This window comes from Phaethon aethereus, assembly GCF_964289735.1.
Source record: "Phaethon aethereus genome assembly, chromosome: 3".
In the NCBI taxonomy this organism is placed as follows: Eukaryota; Metazoa; Chordata; class Aves; order Phaethontiformes; family Phaethontidae; genus Phaethon; species Phaethon aethereus.
The window spans coordinates 77,458,559-77,483,636 of record NC_138576.1 but is presented as its reverse complement, the minus strand read 5'-3'; the positions used below and the strand labels follow the sequence as shown (position 1 = coordinate 77,483,636).

At 37.0% G+C, this 25,078-nt stretch overlaps 1 protein-coding gene across 1 annotated transcript in view; it reads left to right on the top strand.

Annotated features, from left to right (window-relative positions):
* The window catches only part of PRKN (parkin RBR E3 ubiquitin protein ligase), a gene marked incomplete at both ends in the record, with an annotated part of 525,235 nt that overhangs the window by 312,723 nt on the left and 187,434 nt on the right, over window positions 1–25,078 (top strand). The window lies entirely within an intron of this gene.

Sequence of the window (25,078 nt, the reverse complement as noted above, 5' to 3'; positions counted from 1 at the left end):
GCTATTCCTTTGCCTGTATCCACCCACTCATTGTGTCCTTGACTGCTTCAGTCCTCTGTGCTCAGTTGTGCTCTTGTTTCAAATACAGTTTCATTTTGATATGCTATTTTATAAAACATCTGAAAAGCTTATATATCATTGGAATAATGTGGAAAACACACACTGTAGACAAATGTTTGGAGTGTCTTATTAGTGATACACATATCATTCATTCTGATGTTCTTACTCTGAAATTGTGGTATTTTATTTCTTGACTTCTACCTTATATATGTCTTCCATATACATATTGCTGAAGAGATGGCAAAAACAGAGGAGATAGCCAACAACGGAGCAGTTGTCATCCTGAACTCTCAAGGAGATCATAGAATCATAGAATCAGAATAGTTTGGGTTGGAAGGGCCCTTTAAAGGTCATATAGTCCAACTCCCCTGCAATGAGCAGGGACAGCTTCAACTAGACCGGGTTGCTCAGAGCCCCATCCAACCTGACCTGGAATGTTTCCTGGGATGGGGCATCTGCCACCTCTCTGGGTAACCTGTGCCAGCGTTTCACCACCCTCACTGTGAAAACTGTCTTCCTTATATCTAGTCTAAATCTACCCTTTTTTAGTTTAAAACCATTACCCCTTGTCCTATCGCAACAGGTCCTGCTAAAAAGTCTATTCCCATCCTTCTTATAAGCCCCTTTTAAGTTCTGGCAGGCTGCAATAAGGTCTCCCTGGAGCCTTCTCTTCTCCAGGCTGAACAACCCCAACTCTCTCAGCCTGTCCTCACAGGAGAGGTGTTCCACCCTTTGGATCATTTTTGTGGCTCTCCTCGGAACCGCTTCAACAGGTCCATGTCTTTCCTGTGCTGAGGGCTCCAGAGCTGGAGATCTGGAACCCAGGAGCAGAGTCTCCTGATTAGAAGGACCCTCTGTCTTCATTCACTGACTAGAGAAGGAGCCTCAGAAAACTGCCTTCTGTACCTAAACTTATGTTTATAAACACTTTTCTTACTTGTATTTAATAGTAAGACCGAGGTCAACTAGTCCACTAAGGTTATTTAATGCTACCTGTTGCCTGTGGCATCAATATACATTCAGTAAACTTCAAAAGCTGCTTAGCTGGTTGCAAACAAAGATCTAGATGTTTACTCAGACCTCTTGAGTTTACTAAATGGCATTGGAAATGCCTCCACAAGAGGCTTTTGAGAGAAAGTCATTAATTCTCCAGCTCGTAGGAGCAAAGCAGCATGAAAATAGACTTTCTCACATGAAAAATGTTTCAGAATATTTTCAAACTTCACTAAGGCTTCAGTTCCAAAATTGGAAAGGAACTGGATCATAAAATTTTGTAAAAGCCTTTAGTCAAAACAGAGGACACAGGAGAAGGTTCTTACAGACTTTTTCCCCTGAATCTTAGTATTTTCTGCATTCAAAAATTTTCCTTAGTGAGCTGATATATTTAAGATCTAAGACTAAGGTGGGGGAAAAAAAAAGTCTTTATCGTATTTTTTGGACTTGTTGCATTTACTCTCCCAAACCAGACTATTTTCAAAAAGTAATACTCTCTCTTTCCAGTGCATTCTGTCTTAATAGTTAAAAAAAAAATTTTGTTCCTCCACCTTTAAATTGTTTTTTGCCTAGTCTTCATTTGTGGAAATATTCTCCCACAGCAATATAGTGGATACCTACAAAGGATAGTCCTGGCTTTGTGAAGCCTGGTGCCTTTATCTTCCCATATAATCAAAGACAGCAAGTCTTCCAGCAAATGAAACAGAGCACCAAAATTAGGCTTGCGCTTTGAACTGGTCTCTGGAGAAATGAAGCTCTCGCCGTCAACCACAGAGAAAGACTAAAAAGTCTAATCTTCCATATGTAAAGTTATGAACATATTAAATTATAAACATATTTGTTAACTCCCTCTTTCACATTCATTTAAATAGTAAGAAGAGCAGATTGTAAGCTTGTGATTGTGAGGACAGATCTAGGTCTTAGTTGATAGACAGGATCAGTTGGAGAAATGACCATGTTTCCATCCACCCAACTGCAAGGGATACTTTGAATTACGGAAGGGATTAAAGGGTCCTTCTTACAAGAGTCCTCACTCTTTCTAAATTGGTCCCTTATCATCTGAGTCAGCAAACGAGTATTTTTATGACATAGTGACAAACAGGCATATCTTTTGATTGCAATAACAACGTTACTTGGAACTGAACTTAATTTCTACTTGTCTTCTTTCCTTAAATGTCCACTTAGTCTAGAGGAGGTTTTGCTTTATAGCTGGATTGATTTGTGTTAGGCTATCTGCCAGATAGTAATGCTTGAGGTTTGGTATCTTCATTCCTCAGCTGCTCCCTGAAGTACAGTGCTTATAATTTAGTAACTCTAAATTTCCTGTTAACATTTTTATAAAGGGGAATATAAATGTTCTGGTAATGTTTTGGAGGATGTTCCCAAGGTTTTTAGACATATATTAGCAAGCAGACTGGTGATGGTCAGTGTAGACTTTATTCTGATCAGCATCTGAGACAGAAGAAATTATATGCCCTTTATTGTCTGTTGAACAATTACAGGTGCTTTCAAATGGGAAATAATCGTTCTTTTAGTCCATATTCTGACTGCAACTGCTTTGTAGAGGGATTGTCCCATGCAAGCTTAATTTTACAGCATCTCACTCAGTGAGGCATCTCTCTAAATCAGTCCTTACACTTTACCAAATACACATACAAAATAAATATAATTATCTCCCTTTTGTAAGAAGTCAGGAGCAAAGGTAAATCCTCTGTTCACCAAGGCTGTAAAAAATGATACAGAAAAATGATTTGCAATAAAAACATTTGACAATGTACTTTTCCTTTGTATTTCAAGATAAGGATATTTTTCTTTGGCTGCTACTCTTTAGATCTTTATACATAAACGTATTCCTCTGTTAAAAAACATCATCCAGTTTCCAATCTAAGTGTATTCATAGCCAGCTTCTATCCATTGTTTTTATGGAAAAGTTAACATTTTTTTTCTGATTTTTTTTTTTCTGCCTGGCATTTAACTGTATCATGTCATCTCACGTATCCTGCACAAATTGCCAGTCTTTCTATCTACTGCCTGGACTCTGTATTGATATTCATAGGATCATAGAATCATTTAGGTTTGGAAAAGACCTTTAAGATCATCAAGTCCAACCATTAATGTAGCACTGTCAAGTTCACCACTAAACCATGTCCCTAAACTCCACATCTGCACGTCTTTTAAATACCTCCAGGGATGGCGACTCAACCACTTCCCTGGGCAGCCTGTTCCAATGCTTCACAACCCTTGCGGTGAAGAGATTTTTCCTAATATCCAATCTAAAGCTCCCCTGGTGCAACTTGAGGCCATTTCTTCTGTCCTCTTGCTTGTTACTTGGGAGAAAATACCAACCTCCACCTCGCTACAACCTCCTTTCAGGTAGTTGTAGAGAGAAATATACAAGCACTTTTGTCATTTCTCCTTGACCCCACCCAAATTACTAGCCTTATTCAGTGGAGTCCTAATATACCTCTTGTTATAGATGTTTCTAAACTCAAATGTAGAACAACTTTTAGGATAGTATTTTTCTCAGGAATTGTGAGAGACTTTACCTTTAGAAGATGCTTTTGCAGTTCTGTTGAGCCATTTCAGTGAGAAAGTACAAGCAGCAGGTTGTGAGATAGATAAAAGAAAAAAACAAACAGAATGGCATACATGATAAATGTAATGCAAGATGAAGGAAGAAAGACATAACAGCATAGCACACAGCTTGAGATCACATAACCAAGTGAATAGTAGGTGAGGAAGATTCATGCTTGCTGCTCTGCACCATTGCCTGTAAACCTTGCTCACCAGCACAGCGCAACAAATTATATGGCACCCTTGTCTTTGTTTTTTGCCAGGTAGAGTTATTAAATTATAAATTTTATAACATACATTATTATCCTATTTACAAATATTATAACTTCTATTGTCTTCTAAGAAATATTTGTTATTCCAGTGTGAAGGTTGATGTTGAAGTAGCTTCTTTCTTTGTTTCCTTGGTAACTGCACCTGCTGTGTGATTATACCACAAAATGCAGACTTGCAAGCAGGATGAGCAACTTGTGTGTAATATTTGAACCTCTTTGTTATAAGTGGTCTGCTGCTAAAGAGGAAACAGAGGTTCTGATAAACTGCATTATAGGGACAAACTTTTCTAATTAACTGTGTGTTGATTTGGAAACTTTTTAAGGATACACATTAGCAATTTTCATTCAAAAGGTAGGTAGTAGGACACTCAATTTGATAAGAATATCAATAATCAGTGTCTCTTCTTTGGGTGTTTTCAAGGAAAGAATTACAAATCAAATCATATTAGTGCTCTTCATCTTGTTTAAGTCTCTTTCATCAGCAAGTAGATAAAGAAACATGCATTGTGATAACAGGATAATACATTGTTCCATAACCCAATTAAGTTGCAATGATTACATGGAAATGAATCCATAAAGTATTCAGATTATATCATCTCAGTGTTGTTTACATTTGATTTTTAATCTCGTGTTCATTGTATACCATTAACATCTTTGACATGGTATGATGACTTGTTTTTTTGTCTTTGAATGCTGTATTGGCAAAGTGATGGATTTTTTTGTGTCACCTACTCCTCCTACTATTTACTCACTAGTGGAAGAGTGCAAATGAGTCATGTAAACAAAAAGCATGTAAAATTGCCTCTGTGTTACTAGGCTCACCCAATATTTATGAACCACAAAGAAAATGAAAACTTCCACATAGTTCTAAGCCAGAAACATTGATTGTTTTTGACAAAAGTTTTGTGGTATGCATCCAAGTGGCATCAGAAGCGTCTATCCCTGCAGTTTCCAAAACTGTAACACATAGTGGAAAATCATGATTTTGTATTAAAGTTGTCAAACTAAAGCTGAATTTGATTTAATTTGAATGCTAGGAAAGAGCTAGTTATTTGAGGAAATGTGTAACAGTCTAAACCAAGAACGTACGAGTAGGATAAGTTGTGTTATTTGGTTTAGTGATATCAGCTTTGCTGCATTAGTGTCTTCACTTTTATAGTATCTAGAGTTGCAGGAGAAAATGTTATCTTTTTATAGTGTGATATGAAAAATTTAATGCCTAATATATTCCGTGAAAGACTGTAGTATGTTTTACTACTTTGATCTTTTCAGTCTTTGGTATTTTGATTGGCTGGGCATTTTGCTTCTTTCCCACGAGTTTCTGAGACTGTAAACAGGGGGAAAATTAAAGTAGCCAGTCAGTCAAATTATGGAATATTGAAAAGGTCAAAGTCATACAGAACTGTAGTTAAGTTATAGAATATATGAAGCATTAAAAATCTGATAGCTCATTCTTGTGCCATGGATTGCAAAAACAGAGAAAAATGCTGCAGTTTGAATCTATACCTATGATGGTAACAATAATGAGAATGGAAAACGGTACAAGCATAGCCTACTGTCATTCTGACAGCCTTTTAAATTTTAATGTAAAGACTTTTTTTAAAAGTGTTCTGCATGTACAACTAGGAATATATTTGTAAATTTATTGAAACGGAGGTCTCATACAGGCCCAAACTGTAACTTACTTTCTTTATAATCAAAGAGAGACTGACTGAAAAAACAAAGTGACTGAAGAAATGCAGAAACGTGCTAGCTCTCATTTTACAGAGCTTTGAGTAATGTAATGGACGCAAAGATGTGATCATGATTATAGAAATGAAATGCAGAAAACATGTCTGGTCTGCTAGTCTGGTACAGTACCTTTAGGAAAAACTGATGTTCCAGGGGAAGACAAAATATGTCCAAAATACTGCATGTTTGCCTTTCTAATGCAGATATTATTTTCCAAAGTAGTGGCAAGGGAAATGAGTGGTGGAAACACTTTATTTAAGAATTAAATTTAAAATTCTAATTTCATTATTCTTTTCTTAGCAGAAAAAACGAGACTGTTTTCCTATTTTAAAACTAAGTAGTCCCTTTTAAAATCCACCTACACTGCTTTTTTCCTTCTCATTTCTTTGTAAGTGTGAATAGTATGACTCTCTCATGTCTCTGTGTGGGCCTGAGCTGCAATGAGAACATCAGGATACAGTGTTAAACTCTGCTGAGCATGTTAAGTGTTTTAAAACCGCTTCTGAAACTTTTAGAAACTTGCAAATTCAAGTGCTAGCATAGCCACCTCAAGGGCAGTATTTCGTCAGAACCCAAAGCAGTAAGATACTAATTGGCTTCCCACTTACTAATTATAAAATCCCAAGCACATAGATTTTTACTTCCACATTCTCCCTTAAGACAGTTGAAGTCAGATTGGAAAAGCAGAGAGAGATAGGAAAAGTAAGAAATGAGGAAAAGGAGAGGGGTTAAGGGGATTTCTAGCCATACCAGGTAGTCTTTTATACCAGTTCTTCTGCCTTGTTGTGAGATTTACTTTTTGCAAGGTCACAGAATTTGATGTTTCACCACCTTTGTAGCAATTTCTTTTATTACAGTGCAAATGCTTCTGGACTAAAGAGATTAATGATATATTTTAATATATTTTTTATGCTGCAGTATTACTTGTTGGAGTGTATAATGATTGAAAAGAAGTAACTGACATGTCCTGTTTCGGATCTTGTTAATTAAGATAGACAGGATTTCCACATTATTAGCTTCTCTACATTACTACACCAGACTGAGGTATTTATATTAAATGGTGACTTTATGTTGGCTGGCTAAATCTGTGAGTTGTGTGAGTGTTAGGGACAAAATCTTTTGTTCATTAAAAGCTTATACATCCAGTAGAGCCATGGGTTGGAGAAGGACATCTCAGTAGTCATTGTACTTGTGATGTCCTTTTGTGTGGCCTGGCTTTTCATTAGAAGTATATAGTGGCATTATCTCAGATTAGGAAATAGGAATATATAGGAACATTTGCCTAGTATCTGCCCAGCTAAATTGATAGCTGATGTCTCTTAAGAAAGATGCACATGACTTTTCCTATTCCCTCTTAAAATATGTATTGATACTATGAGAATAAAAATTTGATACAACAGGAACATTTTCTCCGCATGGGGGTTTGTGAAAATGTACTGTCTCCTACTGACTGTGCAAACACGCCCTGTTGTGTTTCCATTTTAGTAAGCCACTTTTAGCACTACCTTACCAAAGGAATTTCAATTTTTTTTCAAACAATCCCTATTTCCTGCCTCCCATCTCCCTTGGAGAATTAACATGACAGTTGTGGCAACTGCATTGTTTATGCACCTCTAACAGAGTGGGATCTCCTGTCAGGTGGCTGGGGGGGACTACTGTAAAAACTGATGAGTATGTATATTAATATGAAATCTTGAAAGAATTCACAGCCTTACATGCCGAGTTGGAGACTATAGTCGGAAAGAACTTTAAGAGGTCCCTGTCTACCCACCTTCTCAAAGGCAAATCAGTCATCCATGCCATGCCTAAAAGGTAGTAATCAGGTTTGTTCTCCAAAAAATTCCGGTGACATAGGTTTCACCTTTTCTCCAGTGTTCATCTGTCCTTTACATCAACAAGCTTCCTGGAACAGATGAACTGAATCTCTTTTGCTATGATTCGTTTGCATTGTTCCTCTGTTGGCTGCAGCCACAGAGGACACTGTCGTCTTGCCTCCCTGCGGTTCCTTTATCCATATTTGAAAGCTTTTACCTTCCTTTTCTTCAATCTTCTCTTGTCTAGAGAAAACCAAAACCAAGCAAAAACCAAATAAACGAATAACCATTTGTTGCTTCCTACACTACCCCAGTCTGCTGTCTTGGACTGCATTACACAGAACATAGTCCATTTGAGTCAGTCTTATCCAGGCTAAATAGATGGGAAGAAGTACTTTGCATGCTCTGTGCATGACATTTCTCGTCACATAAACTTATGCCATATTAACTTTTTCTGGCTAAAGCATAATATCAGTTATTGTAGAGTTGGTCTTCACAAATACAAAACATCTACAATGCCATGACTAAAATCATGAGGCACTGTGGATACTTAAATACTCTGAATATTGGTTTGTTTTATTTAAATTTTCAAATTAAGTTAAAACATGCAGGCCAGAGAAAATCACGAGGAACTCTGCTCACTGCTACTAAAGGTGAAGGATTAGGCAGCATGAAAGCAACTGAAATTCAACATGCCAAATACAAGGTTATACATACTAGAAGTATGAATTCTGAACACCTTCTTTATATTTAACATTGCTCTTAAGATGCAGTAAGTATAGATATTTTAAGCCTAGATATTTCTGTGTTAGCAAAAAAAGTGTAGATAAACTTGCTTGCTAATTGGTGGTCCTTTTAGCTTTATTAGTTTCATCCTCTTTCAGTCTCTTAAAACATCAGATTCATGTTTTTTAAACTCAAATTTTAAACATAGAAGTATTCTCAGCAGTCTTTTGGGAATCACAGACAAGAATGTAATTTAACATCTTTCCTTCACAATAATTGGGAGGTATGACAAATGCCAGTTTACTGTACTTAAATATTACTCTCAAATGAAAGAACAAGTTTTACAGTAGAGGACTGAATATGTTGGGCTGATGATTTAGCTACACTGAAATTAGAAAAACATATAATATGTGCAAAAGACTTCCACCGGTTTGAATTCTCTGTAATTCTTCCTACAGCAGAAGGCAACAGATTTTCAGTGGTGGAAAAAGATACAGATTTAGTGTATTCTTTAAAATCATGTGTGTCAGAGGGGAAAAGGCAGAAGAAACTAACCAATAGGTGATAATTAATAGTATTCAGACAAAGAACCTGGGAATTCAGAAAACACAAATAATCCGCAAATTGGTAAACTAGAATGCAGTTCTAAATTATATTTATGGAGGTATTTAAAAGAAAAATTAATATAACTCCTAAGATATGTCTTGGAGCTAGTTTCTATCTGGGGAGCAATAATGTCCTCTAATCCAACCACAGTGAAGGTTCTGTTTCAATACCTCTCTGACCAGACCTACATTTTTAATGCTAAAATGAAATGCGCTGTTTACCAACATGCCTCAGCGTTGCTGTTCGTAGCAGACAGTGTCACTGGACCTTCATAGCATTGGCTTGGCGGCTGGTGGGTTAACAGTGGGTTTTTGCAAAGTTAGGCATATAGTCTCAACAGATTTATGCTACACTCTTCATGTGTTCGTCACCTTGTTCTGTAAATGTAATGAGATATTTTTCTGTAAAATTAGTTAGAATTATTTGTGTATTCTGTTTACTGCATATTATTCTAGAGAACATAATAGCTGGTTTCATTTTTTACGTTGCCAAAGGTATTACATAAAACATACGGCACATCAGAATTCCCAGTAGAAGAAACTAGAAAAAACAATCTTTGAATGTTACTGGCCTACCTCTTAAGATGTTTGTAATTTCTCTAAATGAGTGGTTTTTTACCCTTTCATTTTAATAGTAAGTATAAAGCAGCCACTTTCTGTTCAATTTTGCTCTTATGATACAAAGGGCTTGTTTAAAGTAACGATGATACCTTCACTAGTAAACACCAAAGTACAGTACAATATATTAATCCTGCCTGCAGATACAATAGCACAAGGGGCAAATCTTTTAGATCACATTTTCTAAGGTCTTCTTCAGTGTATTGAATGCTTACAGGTTGAATTTTTTAGAATTCCTTCCTAAACTTAGTTAGATTAACCCTAGATTAACCCACTGGAAGGATATTAGAATGGGTACAACTAATTGATTGTAAAGTTATTACTGTTATATACTGAAAAATATTATGCAATAAATATAATTAATGCCAATGTTATTGCATGTTTGGGTGTAATTTCCGCTTAATGTATCACTGAATTGTTTTACATATCTGTGTAATTATGAACTTAATATTACGTAATCTTATTTAGTTAATTTTGATACAGTTTAATAGAAAGGAATAGCTTCTTCTGAGGCAGATAAAATGTTATGCCCACTGTCACTTGAAAATTAAGCAATTTTACTGCATCCTGGTGATTTTAACCTAGAAATTATTTTCCTTGTTCCTGGTATACAGGTAAAACTGGTTAGCAATGTTCCATATCAAAAGTTAATCCTACTGCTAAAAAATATAATGCAGTGTGAAAATTTCTTCATCACCAAGAAAGCAGCAGTTTGTGGTTCCAGAAAGAAGCTGAGAGTTTGTATCCCCAGGAGCAATGGTGGAACTTCTCAAGTGATAATAGATGTGAACGCTTCAGAGGAGATAGCAAGTTAGCCGATGATAAAGCAAATAGTTGTGAACAGTACAGAATGATCCAGAGGGATTTAGATGAGTGAAGTGTCATGGCCAGTGTATGGTAAGTGCAATTAAATTTAGTGTGTGTAAGGCTGAAGCTTATAAACAAAAAGAGGGAAAATACCATGAGAACAAAATGTTCTGAACTTCTTCCTTCAGAGACCATTCTGTACCTCTTCAAAGAGGAGAGAGAACGCTGAGCCCTGCCACACTGACACAGCTCCTGTCCTCCTGCAGATGCTTGCCCTCTCTTTCCAGACATCTCTCCTAGCACCTCTCTTGCTAATACATTGGATGCTGTCACTGGCTCTTTTATAATAAATACTTTCAGGGGGTCTCTGCAATGCATCTAAGTCTTCTGTGGCTGCCATTGGAAAGCAAGTGATCATGTGAAACCCCTTCCAGATGATAGTCTCAGCCTCTGAATCTAGGGTTCCCCTTTACTGAAGCAGTCTGGCCCTCCCAGTTCATTTTATCATAGAATCATAGAATGGTTTGGGGTGGAAGGGACCAAAGTTGCTCAAAGCCTCATCCAGCCTGGCCTTGAGCCACTGCCAGGGAGGGGGCATCCACAACTTCTCTGGGCAACCTGTTGCAGCGTCTCACGACCCGCACAGTAAAGGATTTCTTCCTAATATCTAATCTAAATCTACCCTCTTTCATTTTAAAACCGTCACCCCTCATCCCATCACTACACTCCCCGATAAAGAGTTCATCTCCATCTTTGCTGTAGGCCCCCTTTCCGTCACCTTGCAGTTCTGTGATGAATAGGAAAGAGGACTTGAAGCTCACACATTGTTCAAACTTTTAGAATAACACATTCCTTCATTTCTTGGAAATGAAATTATTTTCTTGGAAAAGAAGAATGTAGGTAAAGACAGGCCAGCGCCAGACATAAAGTCTGTCTGCATCGTGGAAATTTTAGAGAGGCTGAGTCTGTTCCTAGAAAACTGTTTTGCCATTAATAGAAGGTAATATACAGGAACAAATGAAACTTCTGGTCCTGCCAGACCCTTTCACTGTGCTATAGATGTGTTGAAGTAACCAAACAATATAGCCCATAAAACAAGTGGGAGGAGGATGGTTGTTTTGGGTAACAAATGAGCCTGAGCTGCAAAAGTGATGCTGACACCTAAATTTCTATTTCAGTTTGGTCAGAATTTTAAAGCACGCTTTTCAGTCGGATAACATTGGCATTAAAATGCAGGGCATTGCTTTGTCTCTAGGCACTGTGTTCTATGTGACACACTGAAGATACTATAAACTGGAGTTCTCTGTTGATATTGTTATGCATATAGATTATATACAACATATTGTAAGATTTTACACACTGGCCAGGACACCTCTGTTCTGATCTGGAAAAAGGGACCAGCTGTCTCCTACTATCTTGTAATCCTTGGCATTTCCCAGCACTGACAGAGGGAGATCAAGTGTGAGGCACTTTGCGGGTAGCGGTTTGGCTGGGCATGGTCTCATATTATTTGGATTGAGAGTTGGTCCATGTCTTATAGATTTTAATGAGATTAATTTGTTCCCAGCAAAAAGTGTATTCAGACAATTTATGTGGAGGTGAAGAGTACTGTGGCTCATTACTGACCCCTTCAGCTAGCAAGCCTTTGTCAAAGGAGATATCATATTAGCATGCAGGTCCTGAGGTCTGTTATAATTCTACTTTACTTTTACAGATTTATTGGTTTGTTTATTTAAAGATGTATATATAGGTAAGTATGTATGGATTTTGTGTTAGTCATTATTACTGTATTCATATTGGCAAAACATGGACTGCAAGCGGTAACCACCAGCATCTTTACTTGGCCATAATAAACTGACTGATTTATTAAGTGTATCATGGAGAAATCTAATAAAATTCAAAGGATTTTTGGCCTTAAAGAGCATTTCATGGAAAGTGACCTAAGCATAATGACATTATATTTGTAGGAAAATCACTCCAAGAGAAATACATTTGATTTTTTTTTTTTTTCCCCCAACAGAGAGAGAGAGACTGGTTAGAAAATTGATACCCGAGAGTTTCAATTTGGGTAGCTTTACATAGTCTGAGTTGCCTTCCATGAGGAGGCTCAATACTGTGAACACAGAGACAACTTGTATGAACAATGCTTAGTGAAACCAACACGTCAAGAACAGCAAAAAGTTCTGTTTTAACTAAGGGCTGGAGGAGTTATACCATGGGCGAAGAAGGTGGAAAGCAGGGAAAGCATAATCGCTTGGAGAGGCTGATGTCATCTCTCCTTTTCTTGAAAACTCCTGTGTTTCTTTTGTCAGTGTATAGGCTTGACACTGTGCCTAGGAATTAGTCCTTCTATTTCTCTTCCTCTGTCCTCCGCAAAATGTCATAGGTTCCATTTTACCAGCTCACATATCATTTAAGAGACAAAGACAGCAACATTTTATAAATTGACAGCTATGACAGTAAAGTAAACTGATGTCAAATGTTACATGAAAATCTGTTTTTTTCCATGCATAATTTAGGTCTCCTGAAACACGAATTTGTTTTTTTAAACTGGAATATTGGTGCATGTATGCAGCTAATTTTAGTATTTTTAACATCTTCATTGCACCAATAGCAACAGCATCAATATCCTTGATACTGAAGCTACTTGGGAGGTACTTCAATGTGTCTATGCGTAATATAGTAAAGTTCACTGCATTTTGATACAGTAAATTTACTTTTAAGTTAAAAATCAGAGATGTGATTATGGCTTTCTCAAATTTGTTGTCTCAGTATAATAGACATTTGTTGGTGTTGACTGGAATTTTCACAGGCATTTTACAGCGCTTGGATGTGAATCAAAGTAATACTGAGTATGTAATGGTGCATTCAGGTCAATGGTATTTAGGGGCCTAAACAGGAGTTAGATGTTTTAAGGCTTCACTGCATCTATGTGATGCTTCTGCTTGCATATCAATGGCTGTCTACCCTGTTTATTCCCATTTAAGAATTCCAGACCTATTTAGGTAAAAAGAAAGTTTAGATTTTGTGATCATGAATCTGACAATGTCACAGTATCAGTTGGTTGCAGCAGCTCAGTTTTGTGTCCTTTCCTTGATCCGGCCAAGGACATGCTCTAGGCCTGCTGCAAATCTCATCCTGGAGAGGCACATCCATCTTTTTTTGCCTGAGAGAGAAATGCTAGCATATTTATTACAGGGTGTTTACTCAGGAAACTGATCAGTAATTGAAATGTAACTATGAGGGTTGAAACAAGTTTTTAAAATGCTTCTTAAAAGTATTCTCATTACTTTATTCTAACAAGTTAACATATAGATCTGTAAGTCAGATCTGTTGACAGACAAATGTTATCTTTCAGAAACAACAAGGTTCAGGAAAGGATTTGAATCTGAAAAGTCAAACTGAGGTCTAATCCTACTGCTATGATCTGTATAAGTGATTGGAAGTGGTAACAGAAAATCCGTCCTATATTGTGTTGATATCAGGTACAATGTATTTGCAAGCTAAATTGCAAATACTGCCTGCATGCCAACTATAATGGTTGATAGCATAATGGATTTTCTCATGCGAAAACTTTCTGCACGTTCTGTATGGATGCATGTATTCAATACACCTGATTTTATAAACTAGAAGAGAATCAGTGACTGAAAAATTTTATCTTAAAATGAATTCATATTATATTTTTGGCTGGTTTGCTTACCAAATAGTTCTATATTAATATAAGACATCCTCAGAATGAAAACACACACAGTTAAAAAAATCTCAGCTTCAGTGCCATCCATGATGTATCCTCAATATACTGAGTTGCAACATTTTACACTTTCCTGTCTTTCATCATTTCAATCTTGTTATCTTTGACAAAATTATGTATTTCTGAAGTTTTGCAAGTGAAACCTAATCAGCTATCTCACTGTATGGCAAAGAAGCTATTGTAACAAATCATGCTGAGGGTGATTTTTTTACACACCAAGATCTGTTCAATTTTTTAAATGCTTGGATATGAACTGCAACATAATAATAATACCAACTTACTGCGTGGTGTTTTGCATTATTGGAGAGTGCTTTGTAAATCCCAAAATTTTTGACAAAGAAAACTAGTACTTTTCCTCACATTTTGCCAGTAAGGGAAAGTGATGAGCAGAGGAGTCAAGAAATGTGTTCATGGCCAGAGGCAGCAGGAGCAGCAAAAGGGGCCAAGCTGCTGAGATAGAGTTCAGAAGCTTGCTTGTTAGTCCTTGTCTGCTCTGCGTAGCTTGAAGAGCACTGCTGAGCTAGCATTGGGCTGTTGGAGGTTTCCTTATGACTGTAACTAGATCACAGAAGTTTTTGCAAGCTTTGTCGCCCATTCTGCTAAATAGGTGCTTTTCCCATACTGCTATTTTTGCTATTTCCAAGCAAGGTTTTTGTTCAGGCCCCATTATTTGGCCGCATGAACATCATACATCTCCTTTGCTTCTCAATAGCTTGCTTTCCCATGTGACTGTTGTAGCAAAAGTAATTTCAGTGAAATTCCTTCAACTATATGGGAAATTCCTTTAATGTTTTTATTTAGTACTTATCAGGTGTACTGAGTTTGGCTGGGATGGAGTTAATTTTTTCACCACACCCACAACATCAAGCTATGTTAAGCTTTACCTTCATCCCATACCTTGATTTTTCTGTTTTTTCGTCCAGGAAATGTCTGGGCTGTAAATATGTATTTCAGTTTTGCAAGGGTTTTTTGTGATCTCCGATTGTTGATGTTCCTTGTGGCATAGGTCATTCTAGTAGTCCACAGTGCAGTAATCTGATCTACACATACACAGTACTGCTCTCACAGTACTGTGAAAACACGGTTGCCATCAGTCATAATAACGACTTTGCATTCAGGAGGTGATTCTTCAGCATGTACAGGCATTTGTTGCTGTTGCTGGTCTTCATACCTAAGTCAGAAAGGATGAGAGTTAGACCACAAGCTTCACTAAAAGAGAAAAAAAAAAATCTCCCACAAGAGTATGGTACCTACGAAAACAGATACCAAAGATTAATTCTGTAGTATTCCTTTCCTTTCAGTGTAAATAAATTTTGTCGAGTGGAGCTCATGCAGGGACTGCCCCACCTAATAATAGTCATTGGCTGATATTGGTTTGAACTTAACGTGTCTTGGGGAAGTCTTGACAGTAAATATTAACCTCTGAAGTACCATGAATATTTATGGAGCATTTAAATAATATTTGCCTATATCTAGTGTAGACCTGCAACTGAAAAATCTTGTGCAGACAACAGAAAGAATCTGATAACACTTTGATGTGGACTGGAAGTATTTTGTATTTGTGTACCGGACGGCTGTTGGATGCACATTAACAGAAAACTGAGTGAACTAGAATTGGAAGAAAGTTCACAGAAATTATACAATAATAATAATGGGTTTTGTTGTTGGATATGGTTTTCAAACCTATATGTGAACGTTTGAACTTGTCTCCTCATGGTCCTTCTGTGAAGCATTCAAACAGAGGTGGCCATTGAAAGTGGTTACATCTTGGATTCTTTCTTCTGTTCTGCTTCCTGGGTTGTTATGGTTCAAACACAAGAAACTTCCTTTGTATTGAGAAGAAAGTACCACGTACCACTGCTTTCCAGTTTACTCCTTTTCAAGTTTTTTGGTTTTATGTTGAGGAGTGCACAGTGATGGAAGCAGAGAATGGGGAAGAAATTAAACAGGCAAAACAAGAGAAATATTCCCTTCTATGAATGCTAAGGCAGTTAGACGTGTATGATTATATGACTCCCAGAAGGGGAAGACTTGACTATGGACATCCAGGTAAAATACTTTTGTGTATCAGATAAGTTGTTATGAAGCTATTACATTAATAGGTGCCAGAATGCCATCTCGTCTATCTGTTTTTAGGAGAAGTCTTTTTAATGTTTTTTGTTTGTCCATCATCACAGTACTCCGTTTCCTTTTCCACTTTAAAAAGCATAGCATTCATTTTTTATTTTGCTGATAGCTGCTTTTTAGCTACTTAGTCTTTTTATTACCACCAGGGAGCAGTCCCTCTGGTGCATACTGTATCATTCATTAGGAACACTTGACTCTCAGAGATAGTTGAGTACTGTAAGACACAAACTAATCACAAGCTGTATCTTTCTCAGTTCTGTCCATGTGATAGAAGACAGTAAAACTTTAAGTTGCATTCTCAGAGTTGACACTGACAGAACTCTGGCAAAAGGTTTAGCCTTTGAGGTGATCATTACTATGCATTGCACACCATCTGGGTCAATCAATCAGATTTTACTCTACTACTAAATTTCAAGGACGTAATAATATTAGAGATGCAGAACAACGCAAAAACCACTGGCTTAGCTCATTCTCTATGTTAATTTTAACAACAAAGGGAATCTGTGATGTGTACAAATGCATAAATACTACAATAAAAAAATATTACCTTTATGTAAATTATTCTGCATGCACACTTAGAATTTCCTCTAAAGAGCAAATTTTCCAGTTGTTATTGTTATTAAGGACATGTCCACAATTAACTTTTCAAGTATAATTTCTGTTTTAAGGCAGACTTAGTTTTACCACTATAAGCCAATTGGTTGGGGTTAATAGTAACTTTAGTTGAAGCAAAGATTTAAAAAAAACCCAACAACACATGGTGTTCCCTTTACTGAGATATGAAGCTATAATATACATTAACTGGCCAAAGTTGCCAGTTAATGTAATGTCCATCATTCATTCTGATGTCATTTTTCCTTAATTTCCCATTATAGCAGGGAGGAGTATTTTTAAGGACTATAATTTGTACCATCTGATATGTCTAAGCTCTGCATACCTTGTTTTCATGGTGGACCAACTGACTTAAGGTGAAGGGAAGAGAAAATGCTTTTGCTGTAAGCTAATATTTTAAATCAGACATTTGACCAAACAGAACATCTTGTTTGGGCAGGAGGCAATTCTGAAACATCTTTCACTTGCAAGGTATTTCTCCTGGTTTAAACTTATCTCATCTTGGGATGGCAGGGCTATAGCTCTTTAAACGCTTTTGGTATGATAGCTACTAAGGTTTTTTTAATCTTTAACAAGATATTCAAGATGAAGCAAAGAAAATCTAATATGGTTAGCTGAAATCATGGAAATTACAGCTATCTTTATGTTTAAATCTTTCTTTACATCTTATTAAACTTTTTGGAAGTGAATTTAGTGTTTACTAACAAGACTCAGCTAATACCAGTGGGGATAGGAGACTCATTTGTCCATGGCATGGATACATTGCTGTTATCAATGTACTATTATCTGGAAGTAATATTCTTTAAAAAACTCAAATACTCTTCAAAAAATGGAGACTGTGACTATATGCCTGCTCTCTCTTGAAGAGGCTATTATTCATCAGCATTATTCATTTGTCAGTTACCATAACTTTGAGGAAAAAGTTGCACATCAATACAATTTGTCTCTGACTACTCTAAATAGTCCATAACTGCATCCGGACCAAAATCTGATACAGAAGAATTGTTTAGCTAATATTGCAGTGCACATGATTAACCTGAACATCTCAGAACTCCCATTAGTTGAATGAATAAAAAGAAACCCGCTTTTTCTGGGCATTAAAACAGAGGTTTCCAGCCTGTCTTTCAAGACAGTTTTAAACTAAGCTGCAGGTTGACATTTTAGTTAGGTCTAGAATTCTTGAGCGGACCAGTTTAATGCTGCTTTTATTCTGAGTAGTTTAAGGACACCAAGAGAGTGAAGGGGAAGTTCTAGGACTCCTATCTAATATTACCTTTCTACAGAGCCCTAGCTGACTAAGAATCTCTTATGTGAATATCAACATGAACTGTAGTAATACTAAGTATCTCTTTCTGAATTTTAAGTTGCTCATGAAACCATCAAAAATTGTATTCCTGGAAAAATATCATCCTGTAGAAATGTTAACTCAAAATTCATGGAGAAGTAGATATACATGAACTGAGAGAAAGCCTTACAATGCTGTGGACTAGCTGTTCTCTAGCTCAGAACATCTCTAAATGACCTCCCGTAAAGCCATTATTTTATGTTAATAAATTACCAGGACGACCGTTTAACAGTAATTTATTAAATTGAGATTAAATAAAGGATGAACTTAATTTACCACTATGAATTAAAGTAGAGCTCAAGGCCATAGTCTTGACAAACAGGAGAAAGGATGATGGATGCAGGCTGATAAAATCTATTTTAAAATGGCTATTTCTCTTGTTTTGAGTGGTGAGCAGTTTTCTTCCTAAGGAGATTTTAGGAGAGCAGAATTATTTTTTTAATTCAATGCAATATTCTTATTTTGGTAGTTGAAATATTGCCTACCATATTTGTGAATTGATTATGCAGTAACAAAGAGCTTGAAAGACTCAAAAAAACAAAAGTTTGTTTTAAATAATGCCTTTTGTTATTTGTTGTATCCTGATGAGTCAAAAGATGATATATTGGTCTGGACAAAAAAAAGAATATGTGGGGTAAAAGGTTCAAGGATAATCACAAGTGTGTTTCACACACTTGCGTTACACAGCAAGCATCTTTTCTGTGTGCGTGTCGAAATTCCAATGCCATGCACTACTGACTGGAGAGAATCAGGGTTTCCAGTGCTCTCTGAAGAGGAATCAACAACCAGAGTGCAGTGAAAACATCATTTCAGGCATGTGAGGAGCGTAAGCTACATCAAGTTTTTATGAGGGATTTCCTTTACATTTAGTAATTGAGTTACGCAATAGATAACGACAGGACTCCTCTTATTCCGTCTGAAGTCCTCTGCAGGCATTTCACTGACACCCAGCAAAAGTGGCATGTCTCCAACCCCATGGAGAGGCACGACCCACAAAATCTCTGTAGCAGGGGTCTCATTTGAGGGACTTGGAAGGGGAATTAGGTTATTCTTGTCGATGTGTATGTCCTTATGTAACTCACAAGTTTTTTCTGTGTGTTAGGGACCAAATTTTTGCCCCTGGGCTGACTTCCTTGTTAGTAAGGACCAAAGATGCGTGTCAGATTTATTCGCTATGCTGGTTTTGGTAGGTTTTAGAACTTAGTTCTTTGTGGTAATTAGTCTTAATGCAGTTCTTTCATCAGCTCCCCTCTTTAAAAAATAAATATAGTAGATTTCTCAATATGGCTGATAGATATGTCTTGTCAATATGTGGTCCTTTTTATATGCAGAAAAAATTCGCTATGCTTTATATTACTCTTGCTTTCATTTCAATAGTCTTTGACATAGTGAATCCTTAACAAGTTACAATAGGTTATGGCAAGTGGGTAGTCTAATTTTCTGAACAGTCAGAAATGGAAAGGAGGAGGAAGCAGCTGTAGTTTCAATGCCAAAAAAAAAATGGCATTGGCGGAGGTCTTTGAAGTGAATACACCCTGTAGCACTGTTTAGCTAGTCTATACAAGTATTCTGCAAATGCGGTAAGATTACTGGCTATCATGCTAGTCAATTTGTCTTTCTGACACTGTTTATTCCCTTGTTCTCTTGTTGTTCTTGTTTTGTTGTTTGTTTGTTTTTTTTAAATTAGATTGCAAGCCCTATAGGTCATCAACTATCTTTTTATTCACTGTTTGTACAGCATGAATCACTTGGTCTATAGCTAGATGTTATGCTGATTGTAGTAGTAATAATCTCAATAACAATAATACCATAAATAATTTTAGCAATGATCAGTCAGTGTTTGGCAAAGAAAAAATACTATTCAGCTTTTGGATTTTATGGCTGGAGTAGCTGACCAGATATGTTTGATAGCACGAGTATGTATGTGGGCCTTGGATGGCAATTTTTTCTGTAGATTTTCAGGTGCCTTATAAATGCTGATACCACCAATCTGCAGTTAATGAGACTGAAATCCAAAGAGGCTAAAATGAAAGGTCATTCAGCAAGTCGTTCAGCTAGGGTGAGGAATAGGTCCCCCAGTATCTTGACTGTGAGATTCTTTGCCCCATCTTCTGCATCTTGCAGTAATTACATGAACCCCAACAGGTGCCTCATTATTCTCATCTTCTAGGGAACTCTGTAGGGCAAGTGATATTTTGTTATATAGGAGTGGGAAACTTTTGTTCATTTTCATTCATCAAGAACTTCCGTTCTTGACAAGGAATTAGCACAAATCTGGAAAAGGTTCAGCTTCATGGATAAACTCACATAGCAGATAAGGTTCAGATTGGCAAGATACCCCATAATGTGCCTTAATGTTCAACTTCATAAATATTTACCTTTCTGCTGATGTGAGATCTAATGTCATAAAACCTACATACAGCTGAACTGAAATTATGGAATTTTGCTTGTGTCATATAATTGAATACATTCACTTTTCTCAAAGTATTCAAATTCAGTTTATGTTCATGCTCCACCCATCCTAATGTGACACTAACATAGCTGGGTTCAGAGTTTTGCAAAGAAAAGAAGGAAGGAGGTATGGACAGAAGTGCCAAAACTGACTGATTTCCCAGTCAACTTTAAAATATTGCATATATGAAAGTATTACCGTAAGTGGTACTAGGAAGTCTCCGCCATTCTTGATTGTCTATTTAGCAATGGCAAAACATGGGTTGTTCTATACTTCACGGCTAAAACAACACTGTGCTGGATTGGCCCCAGTCAGCAACTAATCACTTACCCAGCTGCTCACTCACTCCCACTACCCCAGCCGGACGGGAGACAGAACAGAAAAAACCACAGCAAGAAAACTCACAGGTTGAGATAAAGACAGTTAAGCAAAGCAAAATAAGGAATTTACTCACTACCTCCCATCAGCAGGCAGATGTTTAGCCATTTCCTGGGAAGCAGAGCCTCATCGCACAAACCAGTTACTTAGAAATACCATTAATATCCCCACTGCCTTCTCCTTTTCCTGGAGTGTTTATTGCTAAGCACAGCATTATACGGTATGAATTATCCCTTTGGTCAATTCAGGTCAGCTGTCCTGATTGTGTGCCCTCCCAACTTCTTGCCCATCACCAACTTACTCACTGGGGTGCAGCGTGAGAAAAGGTGAAAATCTCGATGCTATGCAGGCATTGCTCGGCAAAAGCCAAAAGACTTTTTGTTTTGATTTACTCACAAATCCAAAACCCAGCATCATATGGGCTGCTCTGAAGAAAATTAACTCTGTACCAGCCAGACGGTTTAAAATAACATCTACATCCCAGTACACATGCTTCAAAATCCCAGTACAAGCACTGAAATATAAACACTAAAAATAATGTCTATATTTGATAGCCCTGCAGTGGCAAAAGAAGCTCTTTCTTTGAGGTGAAAAGATAGTTTTACAGAATACTTATAAAATCTTTTTATTAATATTGCTATTACAGACGTGCTTTCTGTATACACTAAGCAAAATCATATCATACTGTGTTTTTCATGGAAAATAAAAGAGGAAATCTATTACTTAAATATATTTCAACATTCCTGGAATCTGATGCATGCTCTTGGCTATTATGGATAATTTGCCAAAGAGCCATGTATTGCACAGTAGCTTTGATTTTTGCTTCAGGACATAATGTTGCACTACAAACGGTGCTGAAAGGGTCCGTGGCAGAGACTTGAAATTAAATGTAAAGGATTATGCCTCCTAACTAATTTAGACATCTGAATCAAAGCTTGAAATGTAAATTATACCTTATCAGATGCACATTTAAGTGTCAGACCAATGTTTGTTCATTCATGTAGGCCTTTATTATCTTTTCATGAGCATTTTCTTATCCAACATTTACCCTGAGGAGGTACTGGAAATATTGATTCCCAGGACCTGACTGTGCAGGTTTGGAAGCTCTTATTCAAATCCTACTGAGGTGCCTGAATATTGGTGGTTGGTATGTTGGCAAGAGCATTATAGAACCATTACACACATTTTGGCACAGCTGGCAGCCCACATGAGGGTAAAAGATTGAGTGAACATGAAACCTGTCTGGCCATTTTGCTTAAGAAGAGATGGCACTCTCAGGTCAGATGTGAAGTGGATCTGCACTGTTGGAATAAGTTTGCATTGCTTCCACTTGAACTGTTCCTAGCTGGTGGAGAGGGCTCAGGGCTTCCGTGCTGTCATTTCTTCACCCATCATGAGCAGCACACTGGTAATAAAAGCTTAAGTAAACAATGAGGGGGAAAAAGCAAAACCTTATTGAACTGATTTTATTTCAGTGAGCTGCAGAGCATATTAAATTTCTTAGATGCATCAAAATATTAGGATCTTTATTGCTCAATTAAATTATGCCTTTTGCATGCAAACACTGCTTTTAAAAAAAGGTACCAAAAGGCTAGAAGCACAAGGCAGAAAATAAGCTCAAAATACACAAAATTTGCAAGATATTTCAATGACAAAATGTGTTTAACACTCAAGCAAATAAACAAAACCAATTTGTTTGCTGAGGTTGAAAGATTAAAAGCATTAAGCAAGCCCCTCATTTGGAAGTTAATATCTGTTCCTGGAAACAATAAAAAAGATGCGTGCATCAGCATTTCAAACGTTTAAAAACCTTCAATATTTATAATGATTTAAGGAAAAACCTATTTGGTCTTGGCACTTCTTTTATCATTATACTCCCTACCCCTTTCACACCCATATTCAGACTTACAAGCTAAAGTGATTAGCTCTCAAGAGAGGGGTGGATATAATTGCCTGGACTGTCTTTTTGGCTTTCATTGTCATCTCTATCCTCTTCCTTTTCTTTCCAAATATTCATTGATTTTGTTCCCTGCTGACAGATGATTGGTAAAACTCTTCAGAACTAATTGATAAAATAGTGTTTGCAATAACAAATAGAAAACAACGGCAGCTATTAGTTACCTCATATTAGCTAATCTGCACTATTCTTACTAATACAAAAAAAAAATCAGTAATTCCATAGGCGTTAATGTTTTCAACTTTTAACAAGTGGACCAGTCATGGACCATTTGAAAGTATTAAACTACTGTAAATTCCCTTTTTATAAAAAAATAATTTAAAAAACTCAACAAAGTAACAAAATAGTTAGTAAGCATGAGCTCTCCAGTCTTCGTTGAAATGAGTTCTTAACTTTTAGTTTCAAAGTTACGACCTTATTCCTGTATTGGACTTTCTAAGACGATGTTTGAGTCATGCTCCAGGTTTTGCGTGAATCCATGTTATATGGTCTACATCATTTGTGCAAGGAGTGCATGATTAGTTATCGTATGATTAAGATATTTTTAATTTCCATTGTTTCATCAAGATAGTACAGTTTGATTTTTTAAATAAGCATTTTTCGTTTGCATCAGGAATGCTGTGGTGCTCTGCCTCTGTGCTGCATGCCTCATGAGATTTTATGTTATGCTTTGTGGTCTATCTGCCAAAAGTCAGTATAATCCTGGGGCTTGGGTGTTAAATTTAACAATTCTTATAATTTGTTTTGTTCCATCCGATCATTTCTTTTGGGGGGGGGGCAAGTCTATTTTCAAAATACTCTTAGATAGTAGGGAAAAACATCAACAAGTGCTGTGCTTTTCAGAGGATGCATCTAGGCAGGCTGCTTCAAGCATATTTAAATTCACTCATGGCTCTAGAAACACAGCAAGGAAAGTTCTTTCAAGGCAGAGAAAGAGAATGTAATAGAGTTTCTCTGAGTGTTTATCCATATGCATATTCACGCTGCAGTGTGCGCATATGGAAGCGCTGTTAGCCAGTGTTACTAGGGTCATGCTCAAACCCCTTGCTTCTGCATGTTCTTCTGTAGTTTTAAAAGGAGTGAGGTTGTTTCCTCTCTCTTCCAGTGTTCTGTGGAATGAAAATAGTCCTTATGTGCCTGCCTAAAGCAGAGTACCCTCAACTTCTCATTATTTTGAAACCCTCTTAGAGCTTTCTTGAGGACCTATCTGTATTCCTCATAGACCAGCACAACCATTAAAGTGGCCCATCTTTGACAGTACTACAGACAAAGTTCTAAATATGCTTTTTTACTGCGTACCATGACCCCATTCTATTCATTGTCCTGTGAGTTTTTATTCTGATGAAAAGACCTTTTCTGTCACACTACGGCTCGCACGCTCCATTGCACCTCCTCTCAGTGTAGCAATACTAAAAAGGGAGTTCTCACCTATATTGTCACTAGCCTGAAAGCCCTCAGATTCTTTTTTCCAGGAAAGCCTACTTTAATTACCAATAGGAACTGCAGTAATTCATATAGTGGCATATGATACCTATTAGTCATTCCTGGAGCTTTTAAATAGATTAGCTTCCTCTTTGACTATTCCCCTTGAATAATCTTCTGGATAACACATGGTCTTGAACCTCTACTATTATTCAGCTTCTAATTTTTTCTTGGGTGTTAATGCAGGGCATGTTTAATTTGACACCATGCAGTTTGGCGGGAAGATGGGCAGGGAAAGAATGTCTAGGTGAGAGGGAAGAAGATCCTGCATTCCAGGATAAGATACTAAATTTCTTGTAGCCTTTCCTCTCTGGAAGCTGCTGCATCTTCTAAGAACAAAGAAACCAAGACATCACATTTTATTCCTTTGGGGTGTGGGGCAGGAAATTTTCTGCAGCTGTGCTGCAATTTTGAGCTCCACATTACAAGGTGCTCTTGGACTGTTATTCCATAAAGTCCTTGCTCCATAAAGTTTTTATTGTCTTTTGGGGTGTTTCTACTGCAGGAATTTAGGAAAGGACTCCGATTTTTTTTTTTTTTTACAGTTGCAATTGCAACTCTTTTCTAAGATCCCTAGTATCTGTGACTGATCATCACAGCTGTGGTTCTTACAAGACATTCCTGGTAACAAATGCGAGATATTCCAGAACATATCATCTTTGATTCCAGATTTTCAGTTGGAAAGCAAAGACATACTCATTTCTTGCCTGTTGAGGCACTTCATTCACATGGAGATTTCTGAGCACTCCAGGGACCACTAGCTATTTAAAACCA